This window comes from Halictus rubicundus, chromosome 11 (assembly GCF_050948215.1).
Source record: "Halictus rubicundus isolate RS-2024b chromosome 11, iyHalRubi1_principal, whole genome shotgun sequence".
Taxonomy (NCBI): Eukaryota; Metazoa; Arthropoda; class Insecta; order Hymenoptera; family Halictidae; genus Halictus; species Halictus rubicundus.
In genome coordinates this window covers 6,708,762-6,734,202 of record NC_135159.1, presented here as the reverse complement: position 1 = coordinate 6,734,202, position 25,441 = coordinate 6,708,762, and the positions used below count along the sequence as shown (strand labels likewise).

The following is a 25,441-nucleotide window of genomic DNA, read 5'->3' as shown; positions in this document are numbered from 1 at the left end:
CCCCAGCAATTAGGTCCCTTATCCTAATTATGTAGAAATGGAGTCTAAATTTGAATAACCTTAAAACATTTACCACGCGGTCCGGTCACGTGAGGCGTTTCGTCTCTGTCAAGCATACTCCGCTATTGGCAGAGGGAGATTAACTTTTTTCCCTCAAATCATGCTTCCTACCCTTGTCTGGCGACAATGGTTGGCAGCGACGGAACGCAGGAAGGAGTGGGAATCGATCGTGTATCGATCGCGACGTACTTTACCCGGCATTCGCAAAGCGCGAAATTCAAATCTCAACGCAAGTTAATGGGATCCAAATTGTGTTCGATTTTATTTCAATCAGAAAAATGTCACGAATATGTTAGTAAAAATTAGATAAAAAAGTCACTAGAGGCAAAAAAGTTTTATCATTGGACTAGTCTGTCAAACTTATAAGTAAACAGATTTTTAGAAACGTATTCATAGGTTTTATTGTTTATCTAAAATGAGTTTGGAAACTTTTTATTGAAATGATAATTTCTAAAAGCAGTTATTACATTATATCACTTAACTTTTTGGTTTACGAATGAAAACATTTCTGTAATTGGAAAAGTTTTTAATAAATTCTCAATTGTTAATTTCTTATGTATGAGAGATCAACACAATTGAATGAAACTTTTGTTCAATGTATTCAATTATAGTGTTAAAGTACAAGCTTCTTTCTTTTGTATGAACATTTTGTCGCCATTATCATCGAACGATAACCACTGACTAAACTACAGCTCTTGAACGTTAGCATGCGTTCGCATAGATTCAATGACCAAAGGGGAGTCACAACTCAACTAAAACTTCCTCGAGCATGTTATTACGTATGCGTGGGTGCATAAGACGGACAAAACTTGAGCGAATCGTTCGTGCATTTATAATAATATTTAACACTGGACAACCATCCGGATCAAAGTGACCTATTTACGATTTCTTTATCACATTTACTCCTATAACAAGTTGCTCAATAGTACTCGAATCACGATTGTCTTTTTCTTTGAAGTAATCCTTAACGACAAATACTGCTGTAATTATTGCAACGGTGAAGAAAATTGGAAGGGGTTAATCTCAATTTTATCCTACCTAAAGTTTTCAAAAAATATAAAAACGTAAAATACGTAGAATTATTAAATGTAAAATGTGTTTCGTAAGATAAAAAAAATTGATTTTTGTTACAGTGACACACTGTGCCAAATAAATTGATGAACCGGATATTTTGTGTAAACAGTGCAGCACCGATGCCAAGAATCCTTCAGCTGACACAGTATATCTAAGCGCTGTGACAGTAATCGACTGAGCCCTCCCATAGCAGACCAGCTTATAGACATAGACATAGTTTTTCCGATGATATATCTCCGGTTAACCGTGTAGACGCATAGACCAAAGTGTTTGCTTCCCGCACACATTACCTGCGTGCGAAATAGATCGATAGGCAACGTGTCTCGGTCACCGGGTCTAGTTCAGCGAAATTGTATAAGAGCGGATCGCGCGGTATAGCCATGCGAGCCATTCGTGTCTCATAGCCCGACAGTGACCTTATCATTGCACGTGATACTATTTTCCCCTTCCTTTTTTCAATCGTCGAAGGCGTTAAACAACCATGAATATCACTCCACGATAGGATCTTTACACGCTCTCTCCCTTCTTCGCAGGGCTCGAAATAAACGGGTACCTTCCGTTTTAAAAAAAATTTCTGTTCGAACTTATACAAAGAAAAGAACTGTCTAAATGGCGGCGTTTTGTACTCAAATTGTTGCTTCTTTCAGTTCTGATGATTTTTGTGGCTTTCAAAAGGGCGCGTGGGTCGAGTGTCTAACTAAATTTGTGCGAATTCTAGGACTAAACTAGATCTAAAGAGCAAATCTAGCGTAGTGTATCCGTGATACACCGCGTTCTTGGAGGTTTCTTTAGATCAGACCTAGGCGAGGTTGGGGCCCCTCAAACGCTTGCTTCCCCCACCAACATCTCTCTCATGCAGCGCGCAGCTTCCTCGCGTTCGTTGGTGTCACGTGTCTTCGTCGCCCCACCTTCGTAGCTACTCACGACAGTCGAAGCAGTCTCCATGGTAACGGGGCCTATTGGAAGGGGACTAGTGAGCGCTATAGTGGGGACCAGCGAACGCTATGACGGGGACAATTGTGCTTCGGTAGAGGCAAACGTGCCCAGCCCAGAGTCGCCAGATTAAGACTTGTCTCCCCACTCTACCTTCCCCTTCTCCGACGCTATTCCCCCACGCTTCCGCCACGGCCTGGTCACGTGACGCGTTTCGTCTCTGTCGTGCATACTCCGGTACTGGCAGAGGGGAAGGGTAACATTTTCCCCTCAATTCGTGCTCCCTCCCCTCATCTGGTAACACTGGCCCAGCCCTAGATTGTTGGGACTTCCTCCCGAAATTTTTGTTGCGACACCTCATGGTGTCCGACGCTCGAAACAGCGAGCAAATTCCTTTTGCCGAACTGACGAAGTTTTCGAGACATCGCGTGTCGTTTCATACTGAGTGGATTGCGTTATGCGTGACCGTGCGTAGCCCGGCCTCGGTGCCCGTATACACACGGAGTCGGTTATTGATCTGCCCCTCCGATGGAGGCCCCGAAAAATAAGCGGCGTGATAATAGATATGGAGATGCGTTTTAGAAACATATCTAATCCTGGTAGCATTTATGGTTGGCCAACCGTATCCAACAGGTGGGAGTTAGTTGGGACGTAGGGCCTACGACGAAAAAATTTACAATTGCCAACGAATATCCAATGTTGGGCCAACAATTATTATAGTTGGTTAATTAACGAGACATTTACATATAATAATATTACACTGATCCAACCAAAGTTTGGCAACATTTGAGCATCGTCTTACGAACGTTAGAAACGTTGCTACAAAAAATTGTTAATTATTGTGTTCTAAATTGATTTTTTTCGACATTTATTAACACGAATATTAACCCTTTGCACTCGAAGCTACTTTAACTCCAAAACGAAACATTTCTTCCGACCAAGAATATTTCCCTTCTATATATTTTTTTTCATGTTGTACATACAAAAATGATGCAATTTACTCGTACAATACTGAAATGTTTAGTAACTTATTAAATACAAACAAATTTACGGCGTCTTACAGACACCATTCGAATGCTAAGGGTTAATTGACCATAAATTTATAGCACACTTGAAACATTATTTTTAATTATCTTTTACTGGTTCACTGGAATCACCCGGAAGTGGAGTTACCTCTTTACAGCAGCAGTTTTTTCACTCACAAATACTATGAAATCATGGTCGTATGCTATAGAAAACATGACAATATGTTCTGTAATAAACGAAGTATGGTGTACACTATTAATTCCACTTGTTAGCAAACTCCAAATCCGTTGCAGTTTCGAAGTGTTCATAATAATTTGACCACTCTCTGTACATTCTATGTTGAACACTGTAACGTGTTAAGTGTAAAAAGGCAGTGAATATGACCTCGTAACGCATGCCACGTAACCAGGCTTTATTTAACTCTTCGAGGGATAGTAATTGAGAGTACACAAGACCAACTCTAATCGTTGGATCGATGGTACGGTCAGTATCTCTAATATTAAAGGGGAAACTTCTATTCGGACCATTTATCATTTCGATTGCAGAACCGGGGAATTTTGACCCGTGTGACGTTCCAAAGGTTGCATTTGTGAGCAGAGTGGTTTTATTTTCGACGAAGGCCTCGGGCACAGAGGAATATTGATTTTTATTTAAATTCCCATTCGTCAAACCTTGGCAAGCTTTCCAAAATTTCCATCGGTCAAACCTTCACTTTTAAACAAAATTTCATTTGTTCAATCTCAACAGTTGTCAGAAAAATGTTATTCATCAACATTATTCCGCAACAAAATTTTAAAAATATCCATTCGTCAGATTTCAAATGTCAGAAAATGTTTCTTCGTCAAATATGGATGGATATGTTTCAGGAAATTTTCATTCAATCAATCGCAACAATGTCTAGATATTTTTCGAAAATTTTCTATCAAAATTTAGAACTCTTTAAAATTTTAGAAAAACGGAAGAGGACAGAATATAACCTGATCCATAATTCAAATTTTATTTTATATTTTCTAGCTGAGCTATTTTCCCTCTCTCTTCTAATTATAAATAAAATTCAATGTACAGGAATCAGGAGAAAAAATGATATCTTAAAATATTTTGTATTTTAATACGTAACACTAGAAATCGAAATTTTCAAAAACACAAATATGTTTATTGAAATAGAGAGAGAAAAGAAGAGAAGAAAAGAATTGTACAAATGCCTGAGATCCTATAAAAGTATGGAAAATAAAAAAAATGCATCAAAAGCTTTACTAGAATACCTCAAGAACATCCCACGATAAAAGAATTTTATATTTTCATCCTGAAAACTTATAAATAGAAATAGAAAATAAAAATATGGTTGTTGGAAATCGAATTCAAAAATTACACACGAAAACAGACTTAGAAACAGAACTAAGCCCTTAAGGGCTCTGAGCCCTTTCGACTTTGTTAAGTCAAAACAGGTGATCAGGAATGGGGAGGTGTGGGTGAAGGGTCGAATACCAAAGGGTTTACCTTGTTGATATATACTTTTTATAAATAAAAATCCAAGGCTCTATATAAATAAATTGTAAACATAAAAATAATATTTTCACTGTATATATGACAATAGTTTCACTATAATATTTTTGTACGATTATTTTTCGCTTCGATTACCAACAACAAATTACTTAAACAATCCTGTTGTGTCCAAACTCCGAACATTTTTATGGGTCAGAATTTCTATCAGAACTAAATTGAAAAAAATGAAGACGTGCGGCAGCGTCTTTGTCATTAGCTCGCAGCTCTAACAATGAGACTAATTACCAGATGCATCTAGCGCGAAATGCAGTCTCTAGGCCACGAATGTCTTTCGCAAAAGGATTTCAAGTCTGAAACTTTATTATCGTCCCGTCTATAAATATGTTACTAATATAATCCGAGCAATGTGCACTGCAAAAACAATCTAAAATAAAAATATTGATCTGGCTCGCGCGTATGTAACCGTTACATTAATTAACTGTACCCGCGTTGCGTGAATTAAATCGTTTTAAGAGAATTTCTTCGTGGAAGTACGAAAGAATTTCAAACGCGCAGGTAAAAGTACCTCATGGTCAGTGACACATTAACAAGGTAAATGTTGTGACATTATACATAGAGGTAAATCGATAGCGTCATAAGTTGACAAAAATAGAGACGCCACCTGCCGAGATGTATCGCGTATTGTTCTCCTGATGTATTATCATAATTGAGATTTCTTATAGTAAGCGATATTTGGTCAGAGCTGGATGAAATAATATTTTAAATACCAAATAATAAATCAATCCTATTTTATTTAAGGATGCGTACAACTTTGAAAATAAAATATTTAATTCAATGCGATAAGTTTTTAAAATACAGGGTGTCCCCAAAAAATATATACACTGTTTAACGGATCATAAGTTTCTGATTTTTCTTTCTCTTCAGGGTGTAATTAATTGGAAATAATTCAAGATCAAGATGCAAACTGTGTATAGATTTTTTTGGGACATCCTATAGTGTTTCAAAATAGTATTTTATTTCAAGAATATTACAAATATTTGGTTTTCATCTCGAAATATTTTATTTCTTTGATTTTGAATATTCTTCCTGAAAATAATGGTTTGTATTAATAGTTTGTAAATAAAATATTTTATTCTGTGTTTCAGATTGTTAACTTTTTTCACTGTTTCATGGAACAAAAATGAGGAACAAGTTCCCTCATGGTGTAACTTATGCTACTACAAAGTTGGCGGCACACCTCTCGTTCAAAGCTCGATAAAACGACTAAAAAAAGTCGTGCATCAATTTTTAAGGTGTCATTGTGAGGAGGAAACTTCTATCCTCAAACCCAAGGTGGTTTCAGTCACGAAAAAAATTTTTCAAATTTTCCACATACACTTGTGTGTGCAATATTTACGAGAAAATACACGTCACCAATTTGTACGCCCGCTACGTTATGAAAAAAATCTTAGAATGAAATGAGCGATGGGTTATGAAACTAGAGACTTCCAGCTTTCAAACGAGTCGTAATTCATGGTCGTACGACAATTTTTTGCGGAACTATGACAGGTTAGACATGGGAAATTTTTCGAGAAACAACTGGATCCACTTGTGCGTTTGCAATAAACACAAAGTGTCCGTTCCTCCAGGAAATCGTACGAAATAAACTGAAGTAGCTGTTGAAAAATAAAATAAGTCAAGAAGTCAAGACATAGCGACGCCTCTACACACGAAATTGCACGAATTATTGAGCCGGCTCTCGTCTCCAGTCATAGTTACACGAAAAACCACCGACGCTCGATTAGATGAAGTGTAGACTAGGCATTGCGTGCGGGACGTACTGACACTGACAAGTTCGTCTAACGGAAGACGTCTTTGTTCTCGCGTTGTCAGTGTTGTTCCCTCGCCAGCGTGTTGCCTCGAGCTAACTACTGCGAGAGCTCTTTAACACGTACGCTACGTTTCCCTGACGACTATGATCTTGCATACTGCACGAGGCGCACGGAACTGAGTTTTATACGAATTCATACTTAACCTTTATCATTTCGAGCATTTTGTTACGCAATTAGCAGGTTTAGTGTCCTGACGCAGATCTGAAGAAATACTTTATTCTGAGAAAAAAAAAGATAAATTTTTGCTTTGTATACCTATTTTTATATCTCTCGTGTATTTCTGATATGTTGGGTCATAAATTTGTTTCACAAACATGTATGATTTTATGCGTTTAAGACAGAAACGAGTAATTTGAAACATTACAAAAATTAGAATGCCGATGGAATGAAAAATACGTGAAACTTTAGAGCCTTTATAGAATGATCTACGCGGTAAGCAGAAATCAACCGACGATTCTACATACCACAAATGCGATGAAAATCAAGAGTGACGCGTGTCCGCTAGCAGCTTCGATTTCAAATAATTAACAATTAAACAATTTCCGTAACTATGGCGATACTATGCCGCCAGTACCGCAAATCAGGTCAGCAGGATCAGTGACGTATCATGTTCAAAAAGTCCCACTTCTCTCAGAATTATTAGCATTCGTAACAGTATTTAAACAATTTACATGCTGACCATAATTTGGTGCAAAGAGAACATATGATAAAGTAACTTTTTTCATGGAATTTTATTAATTTGGTCGATGCAATTAGCAAACTTTTATAAAACAGTACTTATAATTGTAAGGCACAAACACTGTTAATTGAGCGTACATTTTAATTCGAATATTTTATTTTATTTCTATTTAAGCATCATCCATTGCATCACTTAAGCATTGAAACCATGTGCATCCTATTTAGTCAGTTCTTCTTACTTTCAATAGTAGCGGAAATGAATTAGGCACTCGAGAACAAAGTCAAGTCGCGTAAGTAGCCTCATCCGAAATACGGCGAAAGCCGGTCCCGACCCATCGTTTTATATCGGAGTAAAACCGTATTAATGAAATATCGGTGTGGGTCTCTCTCGCGTCTTGTTTCTCTCGCGTCATCAATCGTGACGTTCGGAAATCAGTCATCAAAAATTGACGTTTAAGATTCAGGATGCCATTGATTATCGACTTAGGAGGTTGCGTGACAGAACGAGCTTCGTCCGGCTTCCAATAAGCAAGTAATTGCTCGGAAAACTAATTGCACGATATACATATATACGTCGTGGAGCATGAGCGAATTATAAGCTGTATTCGCATGCTAATCGCGTAATACTTAGAACGGGATGATCTCGCATCGTTGTCATTCATTTCGCCTCGTCCTTTTATGAATGTGCAGGGAATATTAACGCGATGCCCGTATCAATGTGAGCAGGGAGAAGGCGAACAAAGTGAGAGGATAAAAATAAATCCATTTCATAATGCACTTTCATTGGATATACAGGGTGAAAGGAGAAAATAAGAGGATGCATTATTACGGCTTCGAGAGGATCGATTATGCGCTTCTATTTGTTCTGGTGTGGACGACGGGTTTGTTAAACAGTCCGATTTCCGCTAATTAAATTGACAACAAATGGCTCCGTCTACTAGCATCCGATCGGCAAATTACCCGAGCAGGTTGAAGTTGAATAATTTTCGATATTTATAATTTACAGATTTTTCGATTCACAACTGTTCCGTTTTGGTATGAGAGGGTTTGATTAATGATATGTTTAATATTCTTTGCCTTGAACCATTCCGTAATTTCGTGGGCTTCTGAGTTAAGGTTGTCTGAATCGATATACAGGGCGTGGCAAAAGTAACGAAGCGATTTTGCATCCCTAAAAATTTAGAAAAGAAATCATTCGAAATATTACTGTGACATTGCAAACGATTTGCATGTTTATGAGTTAGAGTTCTAATTTGTATAATTATTTTCCCTTCTGCTCGCGTCAATGTACAGTTTTGCCACTCACTCGTGTTTGATGTTAGTGAAATTCACTTAGGTATGTTACAACGAATGTTGCTAAAATTTACAATCAGATACCATTAATTATGGCTATTGAATATTATATAGAATAATATAGATAGCTATAGAATAATATTGCAGTAAATAATTATCCCGCAACAAATACAACTGTTTGAACAATAATGTACAACACAGGAAATTATTTGTGAATATATAATAAACTAGCTAGTGACAATAAAATTTATATAAATCATAATGCTGACCACTGCTTTCGAAATTGTTGATAAAACATATACTTTGAATATTCGTTCATATTTGCTTATTTTCAATTAAACAGACTGTGTTAGCGAATGTTCATCTAAAAAACTGTTCGTCAAATACAGTTGACTTTTCTCTTAATTTTATAAGGAGTCTATTGTAAGAATACCTATTTTAATCGAAAAATTAATTTTGTGACACTGAAGATTATGAAAAAATTATTATTTCGAAAATTTCTTAATGTACTGATGTAAACATAGGATGCAATGTAATCATTTTCGAACAAGGCGCTTAGTGTACATAATAACGACGGAACTGCGAGTACAGATAAGCTCGTTTGATCATGGGATTGTATGCAGCGCCTTGTTCCAGAGATTACACGTAGACGTTTAGAGATTATGCGATGCTCGATCTACTTTCTTGTACGAGACTGGTATGTTTACTGTGTATCGAGTCTTGGAATATCAAGCACAAAACATTGCCGTGCATCTTTGCATTTGTCTTTTATAAAACACTGCAAAAATCTGCAAATTAACAGATCAAATTTATTTAGACAAAAATAATCGTGCTTACCTTTAATTTAAATTTTCTTCGACAAACATAATTTTTTCACGTCAATTTACCTACGAAATGCATTATTGAATGACCATATAAACTAAACGTTAGCATTTTACAGTAAATGTTCATTAACTACTTTATGTAAACTCCGATAAATGTTAGTACGCAAAACTCGTCGTAACTTCCGCAAATTCTGATTTTTGAACATTTTAATGAGCGAAAAGAAAGGAGATACAATTTCAAATAATGTGCAGATATAGCCGAAGAGACACTCTTTAACATGATTTGTACAGGCTGCGACCGAATAAAATGTACAAGCGGGCACGAGGCGATTCCTTATGAGGAGATAAGAAAAAAATATAGAATAAAATTTTGTCATCCGAAGCTTCGTTTCCGAGAAAATCGAGTTTGAAAATGCAGCGAATACGCGTACTACTCGATAGGAATCGTTCGACGCGTCTGATCATGACCGACCCATTCTACTTCCTGCATATGCTAACCCTCCGTATGCCATGAGTCATTCGTGACCCACAGCGGTGGGGATAACTTTTTCCGATATAAGACGACGCTTTTCATTTCGAAATAAGAAAATCGCTATCCTCTCTCCTTCTTCTTCTTCATCCGAAATACGACGAAAGCCGGTCCTCAGTCATCGTCTTATATCGGAGGAAAACTGTAGTGACATATCGGCGTGGGTCAGAATTGACTTCGGCATAGGCCGGAATTTCTCGAAAACGAGGCGTCAAACGAAAAAACGTTATTCCTTTTTTTCGAATTATATTGACACGTAGGATCTATATAATCTATTAGCTATAAGTTCCTAAATATAGCGAATCAAAGTACACCCCCTTTCTGTTTGTTTGCGAATAAACGTTCTCACCCACTTTAAAAATTTTCAACAAATCTTAAGTGACTAATAGTACCGTTCATGCACTCCATCACTTACAATTAATCTACAGTCAGTCGCATAATTGATGGCGCACACTTTAAACCGGATTAACTTTTTTATGAATGGACCAATCGATTTCAACTTTTCTACCAAGCTAGAAGAATTAGTTTGGTAGATGATGTGTAATGAAAATTTTGGAAAAATTGCGTTTAGAATTACGAAAAAAAAAGTAAAAGTTTACAACTTTTCTCTTTGGGCCCATGACAAAAATTTGAAAAATGTGTAACAACTCTGAACACTAAAGGTGAGCAATAAGGTGCAAATAAAACTTAGGTATCGAAATAAACAGTCACCTTTTACGTTTATAAAACATTCTGCTCGAAGTTATACGAAAGAAATGTTACTCTCAGGAGTTCCATGAAAACATTTTGTTTAAAACTTTTTGTTGAAAAAATGTCCATAAACTTTGAACCGTAAATTGTGTTAATAATTATTTATCGTTTATTATTTATCGAGCGATATTTGAACGATCAAATTAATTACGTAACGCAATTGTCACGCAGAATGCTTAACTCATTATAAAAAATTATGTGGCCACCAATAACTAGTAGTGTAACTAGGTAACCACACGCACAATGACTTTCTTTGAGAAGGGTACTCACGTAACGTCATTATGAATTCGCAATAGCTCGTTATAGTCGTTACTACGCTGTAAATATGCATGAATGCAATTTGCAGTGTTTGAAAAGAAATTTCCGAGGAATCGGTATCAAAGACAGAATTATGTTCAATATCAAACATTTCAAATTATTTGCCATGTCAATGTCAGTGTATTAAAAGTTGTACAAAAATTCAACAATATTATATGACAGGTACACATTATAATATACCATGTGATGTATAAGTTTCCAGCAGCTTCCTGTGTTTAAATAAATGCTAAAGTGTTTGAGATTCAAAGCTAAAAATTTTGTAGAATCTATTAGACAGCAAAAGGCAGTCGTTTTGCCAAAAAAATATATTCTATTTGGCTTATTCATTACATTCTGTTATATTATATTATATTCTAAAATATATTCTATTTAGCTTAAGACCGAATTTTTTATTAAAACAATATTATCAGAATAATTCCAACCTTGTAAATGCAACAACTACAACGTACCTGCAGCTTCCAAATCAACAAATCAGTTTAATGCCACTTAACCGAAGCACCCTTAAATATAATATTCAATAAATATTGGTATATGACATTACTAAATCGTGCTCAAATGCATTGTAAAATTTTGGAAACTTCACATTACAATTCCTAAACATGTCCATGTTCTTTAAGTGATTTACTTATTAATTTAATATTTTATTAATCATCGTTTAATTATATTTTATCATTAATATTGACCCTTTAAATTGACCCTTTTTCCACGATTGGATTTTGTTAAACCTTTATTGTTACAATTTAAACAAGTTATACTAAGTCGAAATTTGTGGCATCATAAGCTTTACAGCTAATTCAGAGCAATTAATTAGAGAAGCGCTTCGTTGCGAAACCAATGAATCACGATAGTATCGTTTGGCAACGTTTGACCGGAGTTTTGCAAAAGCTCCGTGGCACTCGAACGGTTACATTTGTCGGGGACATAATGACCAACCTGTTCTAGAACGCATGAACAACCGCAGTCCGCATTATTCATTACTATACCGAATGAATCCAAATCCGTTCCAGTCGGCCAACTGTCTAAACAACGTACGATTTTGTTACGAAGACAATATTCTAATCACAGATTCACGTGAATCACTTTAAACAAACGGACAATGTTCGTAGCCTTGACGATCACTCGAGTTTTCAATTAGTCATGTTTATCTATTCAACTTATCGGGCCTGTTAACCTAACCTACTTCTTCGAACGACGCGCACCCCATTTTGCGGCGACCTTTACGTATACAAGGTGAACAACATGATTTGATCAATTCGATTGTATCAATTGTCTTTAATGACACGTACTAATGGTCACCGGAAATTCTATTTCATTCAAAACGACGAATTTATCGAATTTTTAAGGCCATTGGTGATTTTTACTGAAGGTCACGAGAAGGTCATTTGAAAAAAACTATTTCTCATTTGTGTAAATTGGCAAAACATGTCAAGCGGAATAAACGTACAGAATGCGATGGAAATAATGTTTACAAATAAATAGCGAAATAAAAAAGACCATAAATTAGTATGTGAACTTTTGAATATTTTTCTCTTCGAACCAAGCAATGTGTTGTCATAACATTTTTCCAAATAAACAAATGATATATCCACGGTCATCCAAATTACGTTGTTCACTTTGTATAGCTGCACGAGGAGAAATTATAAAAATTATTTTCATTCATAACAATTACAGTATCAACGCAATTTTCTTGCGGAATAACGCGACAAGAGACACGATAACAACAAACTTGCTCGCAAAAACAGAGTACAAATTAATTGTCTCAGCATATTCAACGTGATAATTATACCCACATATGTTGAATTTCACAAGTAATTTTATACGAGTGGCGAGGATGATATATATCCACCCTAATCTTGCTTCCCCGGAGACACTACGAGAAATTATATTCCCATTTATGACACGAAATCCACGGCATCGCACGCACGCAAATTGGCATGATCATCTGACTTCAGACTTAATAATACTAGTTCAAGTTTTATAGTAATAAATAATGTTCAAGCGGAAATTATGCTAGTTGTCAATACACTCCGTGTTCATGTTCATAATGATTAGGTATATGGCGTAAAGAGATAAACGTATTGCAACGTAGAAATAATTTTAAAAAATAATTTGTTATAACTGTTCAATGAATAATCACTGAAAATAATGTCTTTATAAAAGAAATGAATAAAAAAATGTCGATAAAAGTCATTTTTCCTCACTTTTAGTGTGAACAATGCTAACTATAAAAGTGAGAAATTGCATAAGTATTTGCAGCCTTAGGGCTGACAGAATACGATCAAATTTGTTTGGAGTAGTCGCTATAATTTGAAGAAAGCCATAAATCCTCTGAACATTATAATTTGACGATAAATATTGTTTGCCTAAAATTAATTTGATTTTCTCTACATAAAATAAAAAATCATAATCGTCAGAGAAATGTAAATATTGAAATATCGAACATGTTAATAATTATAGAAATAATGTAAACAATTAAATATAGAGTTGCAACAGAAACAATTAAAGTTTTAGAAAAATTGTCGCGATTGTGCACGAAAAAAAGAAACGTTGTCATTGTCCAAGAAGATCGAAGCAGCTCACCGAAGCAGTAACTAGTACATAGTAGTATAGTAGTACACACTTCTTTAAATACAGTTCACTATAGAAATCGTACAGAACTTAAATATTCGCGCAAGGTTAATTTGACACGTGAAGTCGTCAAACACTAAAGCCATTGTGCCAAGGACTTTGCAATATAACGCGTACGTATCTTCTACTTTTACGCGATGATCAACGACTTCTCAACGTCGCACAGTAATCTGAAAACTGACTTTTGCTGATTAAAACACAGCTTTTCCATTTTAATGTGAAACCATTGTCTCCTACAATTTTCCACATTTTAGCTTTTCACATCATAGCTTTTCGAACATAAGAGAATTGAAATTTTATTATTTTAGTAGTTATTCCATTTTACTTGCCTCAGATAATTCTGCAATCGAATGCAGTATTCTGAAAACAGAATAAAAAGCTCAAAGTGAAATTCTACGTTTTGAATACTCATTACAATTTTTCTTTCGATATAAGACGATGGCTCGGGAACGGCTTTCGACGTATTATGGACGAGGGTACCCATTCGGTTTTATATTGTTCTTGAGTCGGCCGTTGTGAATGTATTTGGCCTCTTCACATCGCTTTATTATTTAGAAATTATGCATTTATTTTAATCTTATTCCATCGTATCTCAGTTTTGCATCTTCAGACAAAGAATTTACAATTTAATTGTCCTTTCCAGTGTATTGGTTTCTTCACCATTGTGTCAATTAGAGACGCCATAGGTCAAACTACGTTGCGAAAATGGGGGATAGGTTAGAGTTAACATTATTTATATGCATATTAATTTCTTCACTCTGTGGTTCGAATTCTATTTCACGATATTGAAATAAACACTTTCATCCATTATTCTGTGAACACATTGCGACCGAGCCCGGTGCTCTCATATATTCCTAACTATGAAGCTGCCACGTTCATGTTGAAACGTTAAATACAAACTTTGACATTTATTATGAACAGCTGCTGCATTAGGAGTAATGGATAGATTTACAAGAAGTACCTGCAAAAATAATTTCAAAAAATTGAGAAATTTTATATTATCAATTATATAGTTATAAGAACATATAATGAATGTGTGCTTTCTTTTTATCATTTTATTAAGTATTTGTTAATATTAATTGATTAATTCACTAATTAAATTTGAGTATAAATCGACTTTCGATAAATGTACGTATTTAAATGTTTCACAAGATTTAGAATCGATCGAAACCCTTTCCAGCCGTTTCCGACGAAATAGACGCACAGTAACTATATTCTCTCGCATGTTCTCTGGTGTGGTTGGTTGCTCGGGATAAACATAATCTCCCATTTTTCCCTGCAAAAAGAAATCGAGTGGAGTTAGGTCGGATGAACGGGGCCGACCATGATACCTGTCCGTTACGTCCAATCCAACGATTTGGAAATTCATCGTGGAGAAATTCTCTCGGATCACATAAAGAATGCACCAGATGGCCATTGTGCATTCCGTGGATTGACGCATAAGCTCATGGTTAACACTAAACCTACCAAGCACAAAACATATAAAAGTGAAACATCTCATAGAAGGGAGAAGATTGAATTTATTTAAACTTTGTACGAGTTTTATTATAATATGTGCTTAAATAAAGAAGTCAATTCAGCAATTTCCAATGACTACATTTTTATAATTTCAATAATTTTGAAATAGAGAACCGGTCATTTTGACCGTGGTAGGTTTAGTGTTAAAACGCAGTTTTATCTTGAAAATAAGGTTTCCCAATGAAAAATTGAAACAAAGAACATTTGTACGTGTTCTTCTGTTTCGGTGTAATCAAAGAGTTAAAGCAAAATTAAAGATTAGCGTAAGAATTTCTCAAAGATGGCATCCACGTTTCCATGTCCATTCAGATCTACAAGGCATGTTCCCGAAACCGGAAATTAAAAAAATGATGAAACTTTGGGGACAAGCGAAACTTTGGGAACATCACAGATGTTCTAACAGCAACTGTTAATACGAAAGTATGCATGGCGAGCATATCTTCGGATATAGCACGAGCAGCAAGACACGACTCTACGCTGCCTAGGTAAAAAGATAACACACGCGTGCTATCTTGAATTTCTCATGCTAGAATTATGATAACATGGGAACTGTAAGCGTAAACTTCCGTGCACCTCCTCGGAATAAGTAAACATAACTGAGATCCACATTAACTTCAATGAGATCTCTTAACATAAATATAAATTCACGAACGAACGCGAACAAAATTCATTTTGACATACATATGAAGCACGATTACTTTCTCCTGAAGCAGTTTTCCTTTCTGCACAAATAAAATTATTTTTTTTTCTTTTGATTCTCGTGGCCTGGGATTGTTGAATAAGAATGGTTTAAACTAGCGTACTACATTCGTGGGACCATATTTTTTAGACGTTCAATGGTACATGTGCATTCAACAATTGCATTATTTCTTTAAATGGAAACGCATATATTTTAAAATAGATATCCTCGTCATTCCATGTAAAAGAGTGTTTGGTACAACGATAACAAAGTTATTAGTTATCGATATATGTTAAGAAACTATTTTTGTTGAAGAAAATCATCTCCTTCAATAATTAAATTATTAAAATATCTCGATAACTAATGATTTCTTTACCATTGTATCTCAATACTCAATACAATATCAATACTCAATACTTTTTTTACGGAGAATGACGACAGAAATCCAACTATGGGCTAAACTTTACTTCAGGAAACCAGAAATTTTTAACTTTTCTTTATGTAGTCCTGTAGACTTTGGCGAGAAAACGCCCAAAATCCTAGTTTCAAACCTAGGAGATCAGTAGTTCAAAAGTTCTGCGTGTGTAAAGATGCGCTATTTTCAGCGTTTTTACCACGAAGGTTGCGGCGCGAAGGTTGGTCGGGATTAGGTTCGTGTGGGTATTACGCTTGCAAACATACGTTATCCACCCTGTATAATAGTCGAGATGATTTGAGTACGCTCAAAGAGTCCGATCTTGACACGAATCAAAATATTCGCACAGACATCCTGCTCTTCAGGGAATAATATACTATGTAACAGCGGGGAACGGTTAGCTGCTCAAACGAAGATGAACGCCCCCACTTGCACCATGCTCCATCGAGGTCCGTAAAGAAGAAGTATGGACGACGCTAACGCACGAAACAAGGAAAAACGAGCGTTTCTATTTTCGTTCCGGCGCACAGTGGTTTGAATTGAAAAATTTAGTGACATTTTTCCATAGCTTTTCGACCGTAGGAAACATTGATATGACATTCAGATTAAATAACGTACTAGAGGAGGAAAAAATTATTAGTTTTTTACTGCGGTTAAGCTTAGAAAAAGTAATATGAAAAATACATGGTACATAACAAAAGGGAACAAGGTTGAGGGCAATATACAGTTACAAGGAATCGATTTTTCTTCAAGCTGGAACCCAGAATACCCCCTTAATTTCGCGCTGTTCCACTGGACAGATGAAAAGAAAAAAGAATGAGAGTTAACGCGACAGAAAAGAAAAAAGACAGTTGCTTCCAATAGGGTAGTTAATTTTGCCCCACCCTTTGTTATCTCCCATAGCGGAGCTGAACTTTCGACTAAGCGTGACTTATAAAGGTTACCTCTTAAGGGAGAAAGGCTCTTGATGAATTAAAATTATCACGTGAAAAGTGAGCATACATTAGCGTCGCCGCAAAGCGAATTACCACTGTAACAATAAAAGTACAGTTTGCAGTTTCCTCTTTTTCATGTCAGCTTTTTTTCCCTCTCTCTCTCTATTATTAATGCAAACGCCGCTGACCTCCGTTGAAAAATTCATGGACACTTTTAATTAAAAAAAAAAAGATATCGAAGAATAAAACGGAAATCTAAAATAGAAAATAGTGGAGGAGGAAACTGGTAAATGTACGTAAGATAGTACTGTACTTCCGCAGTGGGGAACAAAATAAAACATTTACATGAAAATACAATTCACGCGATGGGGTTTTTCCGAACAGTTTCCCGACCGTACATTTTCGTAATGTCTTGCATGTCTCGCAGGAGAACGTGTATTTCGGCGAACGTGTATAAAGCTTCCAATAAATGCGGGGCTGAAAACTTTCCACAATAGTTGGGGTGCGTGCAGAGGGTAGCTCGGTCTAAGGAAGTGCCGATCCTATCGCGTAGCTCAACGCATATTAATTCACCGATCACAACTGTTTCGGCGCTCTATTAGCATAATGAGATTCCACAATTTTATTTCTGCTCGCGTAACCCGTGACTCAGGCTTCGAACTACGACCCGATTGCTCACGGAATGCAACTCGGTCGGTTAGTCAACCCCGCCAGTTATTGACTGCCGGGGTAAACCACCGAAAACTCGCGCAACAGTGTGTTACTCCGTCACTTTCGATGAGATCAGGCTCGAGCCACCGAAACTACAGGGTCGTCTCAGGTAAATTCGAAAAAAGTGAAAGAACAACAGAAAAAAATATTAAATAAATTTGAACAAAGAACAAGAGAAAAAAAATATTAAACAAATTTTTGAGATCACTTATTACGTCTACAGCATGCAAAATAATCGATTTAATAGTATAAATTCACCGAAACAAATTGCGGGAGTAATAGTAATAAATTAAATATTGTAATTTATATTCGTAACTGATTCATTTTTATTTGAAACATTTTGTTTCCAGATTATCGGAACACCCTGTACAGCGGCAGAAGTCGAAGAGCGATGTTGTGTGCAGGAAGACAAAGTCGAGAGCGTATAAATGAATAAAATCTTCTGTGCGGCCCTCTATTTTCACGAAAAAAAAAAACAGGCGTTGAAAATTTCGCCAGAATGCATTGAGTTCGCATACGATGAATGGAAACGGTGTATAATGAACAGACACGTTAGCCAAGTTCCATTCAACGGCGCTTGTAGTTGGCTGAAATTCAACCTCTATTTTTTTCGAAACGAGACCAACGCCACGAACCGATTTTATTTCGCATTTTTCAGCCTCGCTTAGCTGAAAATATGGAGGCGTGAAAATTATTAAACTGGAACTACGAAAAAAAAAAAAAACAAAAACTAACCTCTTCGTGCAACACGGTTTCACGCATGGTTCTCGACGTGCACTCCTATGCATTAGTTTGTTAACGTGTGTTTAATATTTATCGCACGGACCTGCGTTTTGAACGAACACGATTTTGCATGCTGTTGAACTACGGATTTTATGCATTTGCTGTAAAAATGAACAGATGAAGTTTAAAACAGAAAAAGCGTAAAAAATTTTAGTGCACAATTGTATTGTTAATAATTATGATATATTGTTATTAAAATCATTATCCCCTTGTCGTAATAGGAATGTCATTCACTTCTTTTAAATCAAAATACAATTTCACTTCACTGTTGTTATTATTATTATTGAAACAATCGAATTCAATGTAAAACTGAGAAAAATCTATGGTCTAGTTGATTATATTATTGATGTAATATTAAATAAATTCTTACCTGGCTAATTTTATTTTTAGAAAATATCGATGACTCTGTGACCTCTGATGACTCTTAGATCTCTGTGACCATGGGAAAAATGACTAATTCTCAAATGATTTTTTATAATTACGAAAAAACGAAAGAAATTTCTAAATGATTCCTACTTCTTGCAACAGACAGAAATCTTTTATTCTGCAAGAAGACCCACAGTTTATTTATGATCTACAGTATGATTGGTAACAGAAGTGATTCTACATAAAAAAATAAGTTGAAAATGTACAATAAAATTTTTTCATATGAGACATTGTTTCCGAGAAAAACGACTTTGAAAATCCATAAAGTCGCGTGTATTCGTAAGTAGAATCGGTAGGTCATGACCAGACGCATGAAACGAATTCTATTAAATAGCACGCGTGTTCGTCGAATTTTCAAACTCGACTTCCCCGATAACAATGCCTCATAGGAATAAATTTTATTCCACATTTTCGACTTATTCCTTATGTAGAACCTTTCGGTTGTACAAGATACGGATCACCCTGTATAACATGTTCAGGTTAGGTGAAATATCCAGTGCATGCAATACCACTATTTATTTCTCGAGCACGCCCAAATAATTCGCTCAACATCGTAACGGCGATTTCGATCGAACATTCTCTACTAAAAGGGTGATCATAATCACGAGGTCTGGATATTGAAAGTAGATTAGGCTTTCAAGTAGTACGACCACCGTCTCGGCGGTCAATTGCTCAAGTTTTCTATTGGTACCTGCGATCCTCGAGTGTTCGATTGGATTTATGCCTGGACTACTTTCGCCCCACGGAAGTAGTTAAGCAATCCATCGTTTAAGAATCTTGATATTGATCGGACTCATTATATGGAGACACGTAAGTACACCTCCGTCCATAAGTATTGGCATGTTCATTGGTTTTATGAAGAAAAAAAAAACTAGTAAACCAGTTTCTTAACATTTGTTCAAGGTTAAAGTATTTTTTTAAGGTTAAGCGCTGATTGATTCATAGTGAACCATTTACTTTTTTATATTTTTTATATATTTATACTTTTTTATATTTTTAATTTAGGATTATTGAAATTATTGATTCCTAACAAATGGCTAAAAATTTGGATAGACATATTCGTGTTGTTTTTATAAAGTGTTAACGATTTCATGAAAAAAATCCCAAGGATGAAATTGTACTACTTTAATTAACAGATGCAACAGCAATGTTATATTCTTGCAAAATTATTCTTTTCCGACATTTCAAGGTCATCGGCACTATTTTTAAATATAATGATATGCTTTTTTCCAGATTCTTTCAGAATATAAAAAAACAAGTCGGCCTTATAACCGTACGGTTTTAATCATTTATCTCGAGATATCTACGTTAATATTTTTTAACATAGTCGAATTGTATAACATCTTTTAAGAATTATAAGAGTGGTTTTTTGCGATCCAGGCATCCCTCGAATAACACGGTTAATTGGCTCGGTGTTATTCAAAACCGTGCTATGCTTAGAATTCTTCAAGTTTTTCCGGAAAATTCTTCTTAAAATTGTTGAGGAGGAGGTATTAAAAATTGTGTAATGAAAGCACCTACCCCCCATGTTATCCGGGGGTAGGTACAAATTTTAAACGTGTTATTCGAGGGTTATTTGTATATGTAGGAATAGTTTCTGTTTATTAGAATTTTAAAATAAATTTCTAAGATAAAATAAAGAGTTGCAATTAAAAATTCGATAGTATTGATGACGTTATTTTCCGAGACATTTAGAACCCTGTACAAACACCCATTTGGCAGACTGATGTAATACGATTCCCCGAAGTATTCCATTGTACGGGAAAAATAGACTCGAAAGCATGGAAAGAACCGAGTCGTTTACTATTCTCTGTACGATCAAGCAGTCTGGTCGATTTTCGATAACAAGATCTTCCTAGAGACAATAGCGACGTATACAGGAATAGCACCTTAATGCTGGTATCATTATTTTTAGAAAGGCTATGTAGTAGTCTCTCATGCTCCGCTGTGCAAATGACTTAAACATCTCGTAGCTCATTTTGTGTTTGAGTCCATATGACCGTGAGATAATCAAATTTCCATTGTTCGTACGACGGTAGTATTAATATTAACACTTTACCCACTGGAAAGCTATTAATAGTCTTTCTAATGACTGAGCTGTATGTAGAAGAAGTGGGATAATTTTATTTTAAATAATAATTTCAGAAGATGTTGCACACAGGGCCTATAATACAAGGCGGCCGAGAAGCTCATTCAAAATTCGAATTTCTTTCTAAAAGAATAAATGTGAATTTTTAAAAAATAAAAAAGTTACTCCACTTTAAAGTGATATAGTCACTTTTGGGCCACCCTGTAGTTAGAATATTTTACAATTACATTCGTGGAAATATTAGAATGTAACATTTTCTATTGGAGCTTGTTTTGTATTAATATTACGAATTATATAAAAATTTCAATATTCACCCGTCGTGGGTCTTTGATGACCCGCAACAGTTTCAATTGTGGAATTTTTGTATGGTTAGGCCGTTTCATAAATTTCGCTTTTCTATACTTTGTCGGCATAAGACAGCCTCACGTGTTACGGGCAAATACTAATTCTGTTTCAAATCCTGAGCGTTAATTAAAGTGCTGTCGCGTCTGGGTCATATTTGTTACGTGACCGAAATGTCACCACACTAACTAAGAGTTAATACTACATAATATGTTCAAATGAAATTACGGATTGACACGTTTTCTAATCATCTTCCAAAATATTAATATTAATGTGTTATACATCTGTTCTATTTATTTTACTACCTCAGTATTATACAGTTGCTAGTATTAATACCAGATTTTATAACATTATAATATTATAATGACCCGTAATTATAAAAATTAAGAAGCTCTGAATTTCGAAATTTAAGATGCTGAATTTCAAAGCTTTCTTCGTTTGAGTTATAGTGCTCATGACCCCAACCTATAAAGCTATGAATTTCTGAAATCAAGATGCAAATTTGTTTAGCTCGAGTTGTGTCTGCAGTGAAAGTAAAAAGCTCTGAGTTTCGGAAATTAGCAAGTTAAATTGCAGAGCTTTCGTAATCTCAGTCATAGTACTTATATGCTCAAACTAATGTCTAATTGTAGGTCTTCCATTGTTTGATCCCCCAGACGTAAGTGCTTAAACTGAAGTGCTCTGATCCTTGCGAGTTAAAAAGTTAAATCCTAGGAAATTTCGTTCGAAAGCTCGCGGAGCCCAAAGCCAAAGTGATCAAGCTAAAAAGCTACGAGTGTTGAACGTTAAGAAGCAAACATTGCAGAACTATTTCAATTCTGAAACTTTTGGGTTTCAGCAGGGAGGTATAAACACTCAAATTAAAAAGTTCTGTATTTTGGTGGTTGGAAAGCCGAGTTTCGGAGCTTTTTAGTTCGAGGGCTGAGGGCTTAGAGATTGCGAGATTGTAAATAAAATTTTCTGCAATCATGTGCGAAATCCTAGGCATTCGCACGAGCGGTCTATTATTATAACATAATTGGTGAAAGCGTTCACGAACTGCATTCATAAAGCAACCTCTTCATGTGTACGTTTAATTTAATTTTTTTTTTAGATCAAAATTATTTTGCATAGATAGAAATTAAAACGGACCGGTATCCACTTCAGAACATCTCAACAATAAAAACAGAAAGAATCTCGTCGTATGGAAGTACTAATAATATTTTAATTAATGAAAAACATAAATTAAAAAGAAGAAAGATATTTAGACAATATTCAAAAATAAAATTTCATCAGTATTTGAAAAACTATTTAATCCTAGATAGCAATGATACGTGAAAGTAACGACGCCAATCAGAAACATGAATATAATTAACTAATTCTCCAGAAACTGAGTGATTGAATGACAATTCTGATACTCTGGGTCAAAATTGACCCAGACTGCTGTCGCAAGATTCAAATGTTCCGATTGCCATTTTTACGAAAGTAAAAGTGACTTAGAGTTAAGTAAAAATTGATTCGACTACCAAATACAAAATAAAATACAATAATTATTTCATTTGATAAGTAAATATTGAAATGATCCATACGCAATGAAACTAGTGCACAATTATTTACGGACAACGTCTATCAAAATAAAATATTACGTTAACTAGATAATCATTTCTCAAGTAAAATAAACAAAAACACAAAAGTACTTGAATAAATATTACTTGAATAATAGTCACGCTTGGTTCCGATTACGACTCTAGATAATAAAGTAATAAACAGCACGAGCCACGGAACGACCTAATACCATACGGACGCTCCAGAACCATAAACACACTTCTCCAGGTAAAGTAATATATTATTAAAATGATCTGTTTTCAAATTCATTATTAAACAGAACTTTCCGCAAACATGTTCATTGAATAAGGGCTAAACTGAGGCCTAGCAATAAACAGTACACCAGAGCAATAAATGGCCCAAGCCTACGCGACGAATAATATACCATTAAACAAACTTTTTTCATAATTCTTCAAATTCGTTATCAAAACAATCTCTTTCCAAATACACCATTTAAATAATAGATAAACAAGGCCTACGGTCAAACTGTACCGTGGACAGTAGAGCAAAAAACGGCCCGAACCTACGCGACGAATAATATACCATTAAACAAACTTTTTTCATAATTTTTCAAATTCATTATCAAAACAACCTCTTTCCAAATACACCATTTAAATAATAAATAAACAAGGCCTACGGTCAAACTGTACCGTGGACAGTAGAGCAAAAAACGGCCCGAACCTACGCGACGAATAATATACCATTAAACAAACTTTTTTCATAATTTTTCAAATTCATTATCAAAACAACCTCTTTCCAAATACACCATTTAAATAATAAATAAACAAGGTCTACGGTCAAACTGTACCGTGGACACTAGAGCAAAAAACGGCCCGAGCCTACGCGACGAATTATATACCACCAAACAAACAATTTTCATAATTTTTCAACTTCATTACTAACCCCTTGCCCTGTGATTAATATTACCTCCAACAATAATCTTCGTCGTTTGAAACCTTTCGGAAAGAGGATAAAATTTATATTTATTGCATGCCTATCGTACTCTCTAATGGCTAAATATCAAAATTTATAACAAAATCGAATTTTATTCGGAATTAATGGAAATTAATTACGTACACGTTCAGTAAATTCTGTTCGAATTTATTATCACGAGTCTGATCGTTAAACAGACAATTTTCATCATTTTTCAAGTTCATTATTAAAACGATCTCTATTCAAATATATTATGTGAATAATGGAGTAAATGCGGCCTACCGTCAAACAGTGCCGTGGACACCAGTGTAATAAACGGTACGAGTCTACGCGACGCGACCTGGTGCCGTGTAAAACGCGAATAGCTAAGAAAAGTAGAAAAGCGGGTAACTTACCAGTCGGGATAGAAGAGCAGGTGCAACGTGCCGTGAACCAGGAGCACAGGGTATCCCGTGGATGCAACGGTTATCCAGTTGACGTATCACGCAGGGACGTCAGCGGGCACAGTGTACGATAGTCGGGATATCGTGGTCGCATCGATTCTCGCACGGTCACCGGGACACGGAGCGTTATTTCTCGTTCACCAAATAAATTGTTGTTTCGCGCGTAGTCACCGACGGGTTGATTCAACGAGGAGTGGGGAGGGGGGAGAGTCGACTAGCAGGAACGGTGACGTTTGAAATCCGGACGAAAAAATAAAACGAAAGAAAACAACACTGCGACGATGCACCTGTCAACGACGACAGACACGTGTACCCCGAGCGATGCGTTCGCGTGCACGTGTGCACCGTGTCGAATCGGGGCTACGCACGGTTCGAGTATCGATTGTGCGCGAAAACCATCGAACGAACAACGAAAAACAAAAATGGTCCCTCGAGAGACTGGCCGAGCTACCACTACCACCATAAGCGGCTTTTCTACGGAGACAACTCGTCCTGCGGCGATACGGACGGACAGCTCTGACAGGAGGCGGACACACGCGCGCCTCTGGACGACGCGCAGCCGACCGCGCGCACCCGAGTACCTTCGCCTATTAGGCAGGCGCGCCAACTGCGACAACAGGAATCTTACCAGACCGAGCCTTTTGTAAACAAACGACGCGACCCGACGCTTTAACGTCGTCGGAACCTTTCGGTCCCCTGCTGCTTTCTCCATTCTCCTTTTGTCTCTTTTCTTTGAAATGCCAATGTCACCCCCCACCCCCCAATCATTCGAATGTATTTTGATTTCTATATTATTTACATTATTCGTTCATTCGGCTGTTTGCCGATTCGTCAATTAGCTAATTTGTCAATTAGTCGAACCCTCAATTCTTCGAATCGCCGATTAGTTCGATAATTCATTAACTCTTTTCTCGTTATTCGTTAATACATTATTGCGTCGATTCCTCGACTCGTTTTTCTATACCCGATTCACAATTCTTTAACCGTATCGTCATTACTATATTTACAACTTTTAATCACATGTTACCAAGTACAGTTAATTCGCGATATGTGTCAGCAACACGGGTCTTGATGTCGTTTATTCTCCAGAATTCTT

General features: G+C 36.0%; 1 protein-coding gene across 3 annotated transcripts in view; it reads right to left on the bottom strand.

The window, feature by feature from the left end:
- LOC143359186 (uncharacterized) overlaps nucleotides 1-24,975 on the bottom strand; it is a 65,969-nt gene extending 40,994 nt beyond the window's left edge. Inside the window, exon 1 of one of the 3 annotated variants that reach the window (XM_076796942.1) lies at nucleotides 24,298-24,975. The gene's annotated coding sequence lies outside the window, so the exon portion shown is untranslated. The remainder of the gene's footprint in view (nucleotides 1-24,297) is intronic. The other 2 variants (XM_076796943.1, XM_076796945.1) reach the window with 2 other exon arrangements.
- Nucleotides 24,976-25,441: the final 466 nt, after the last annotated feature.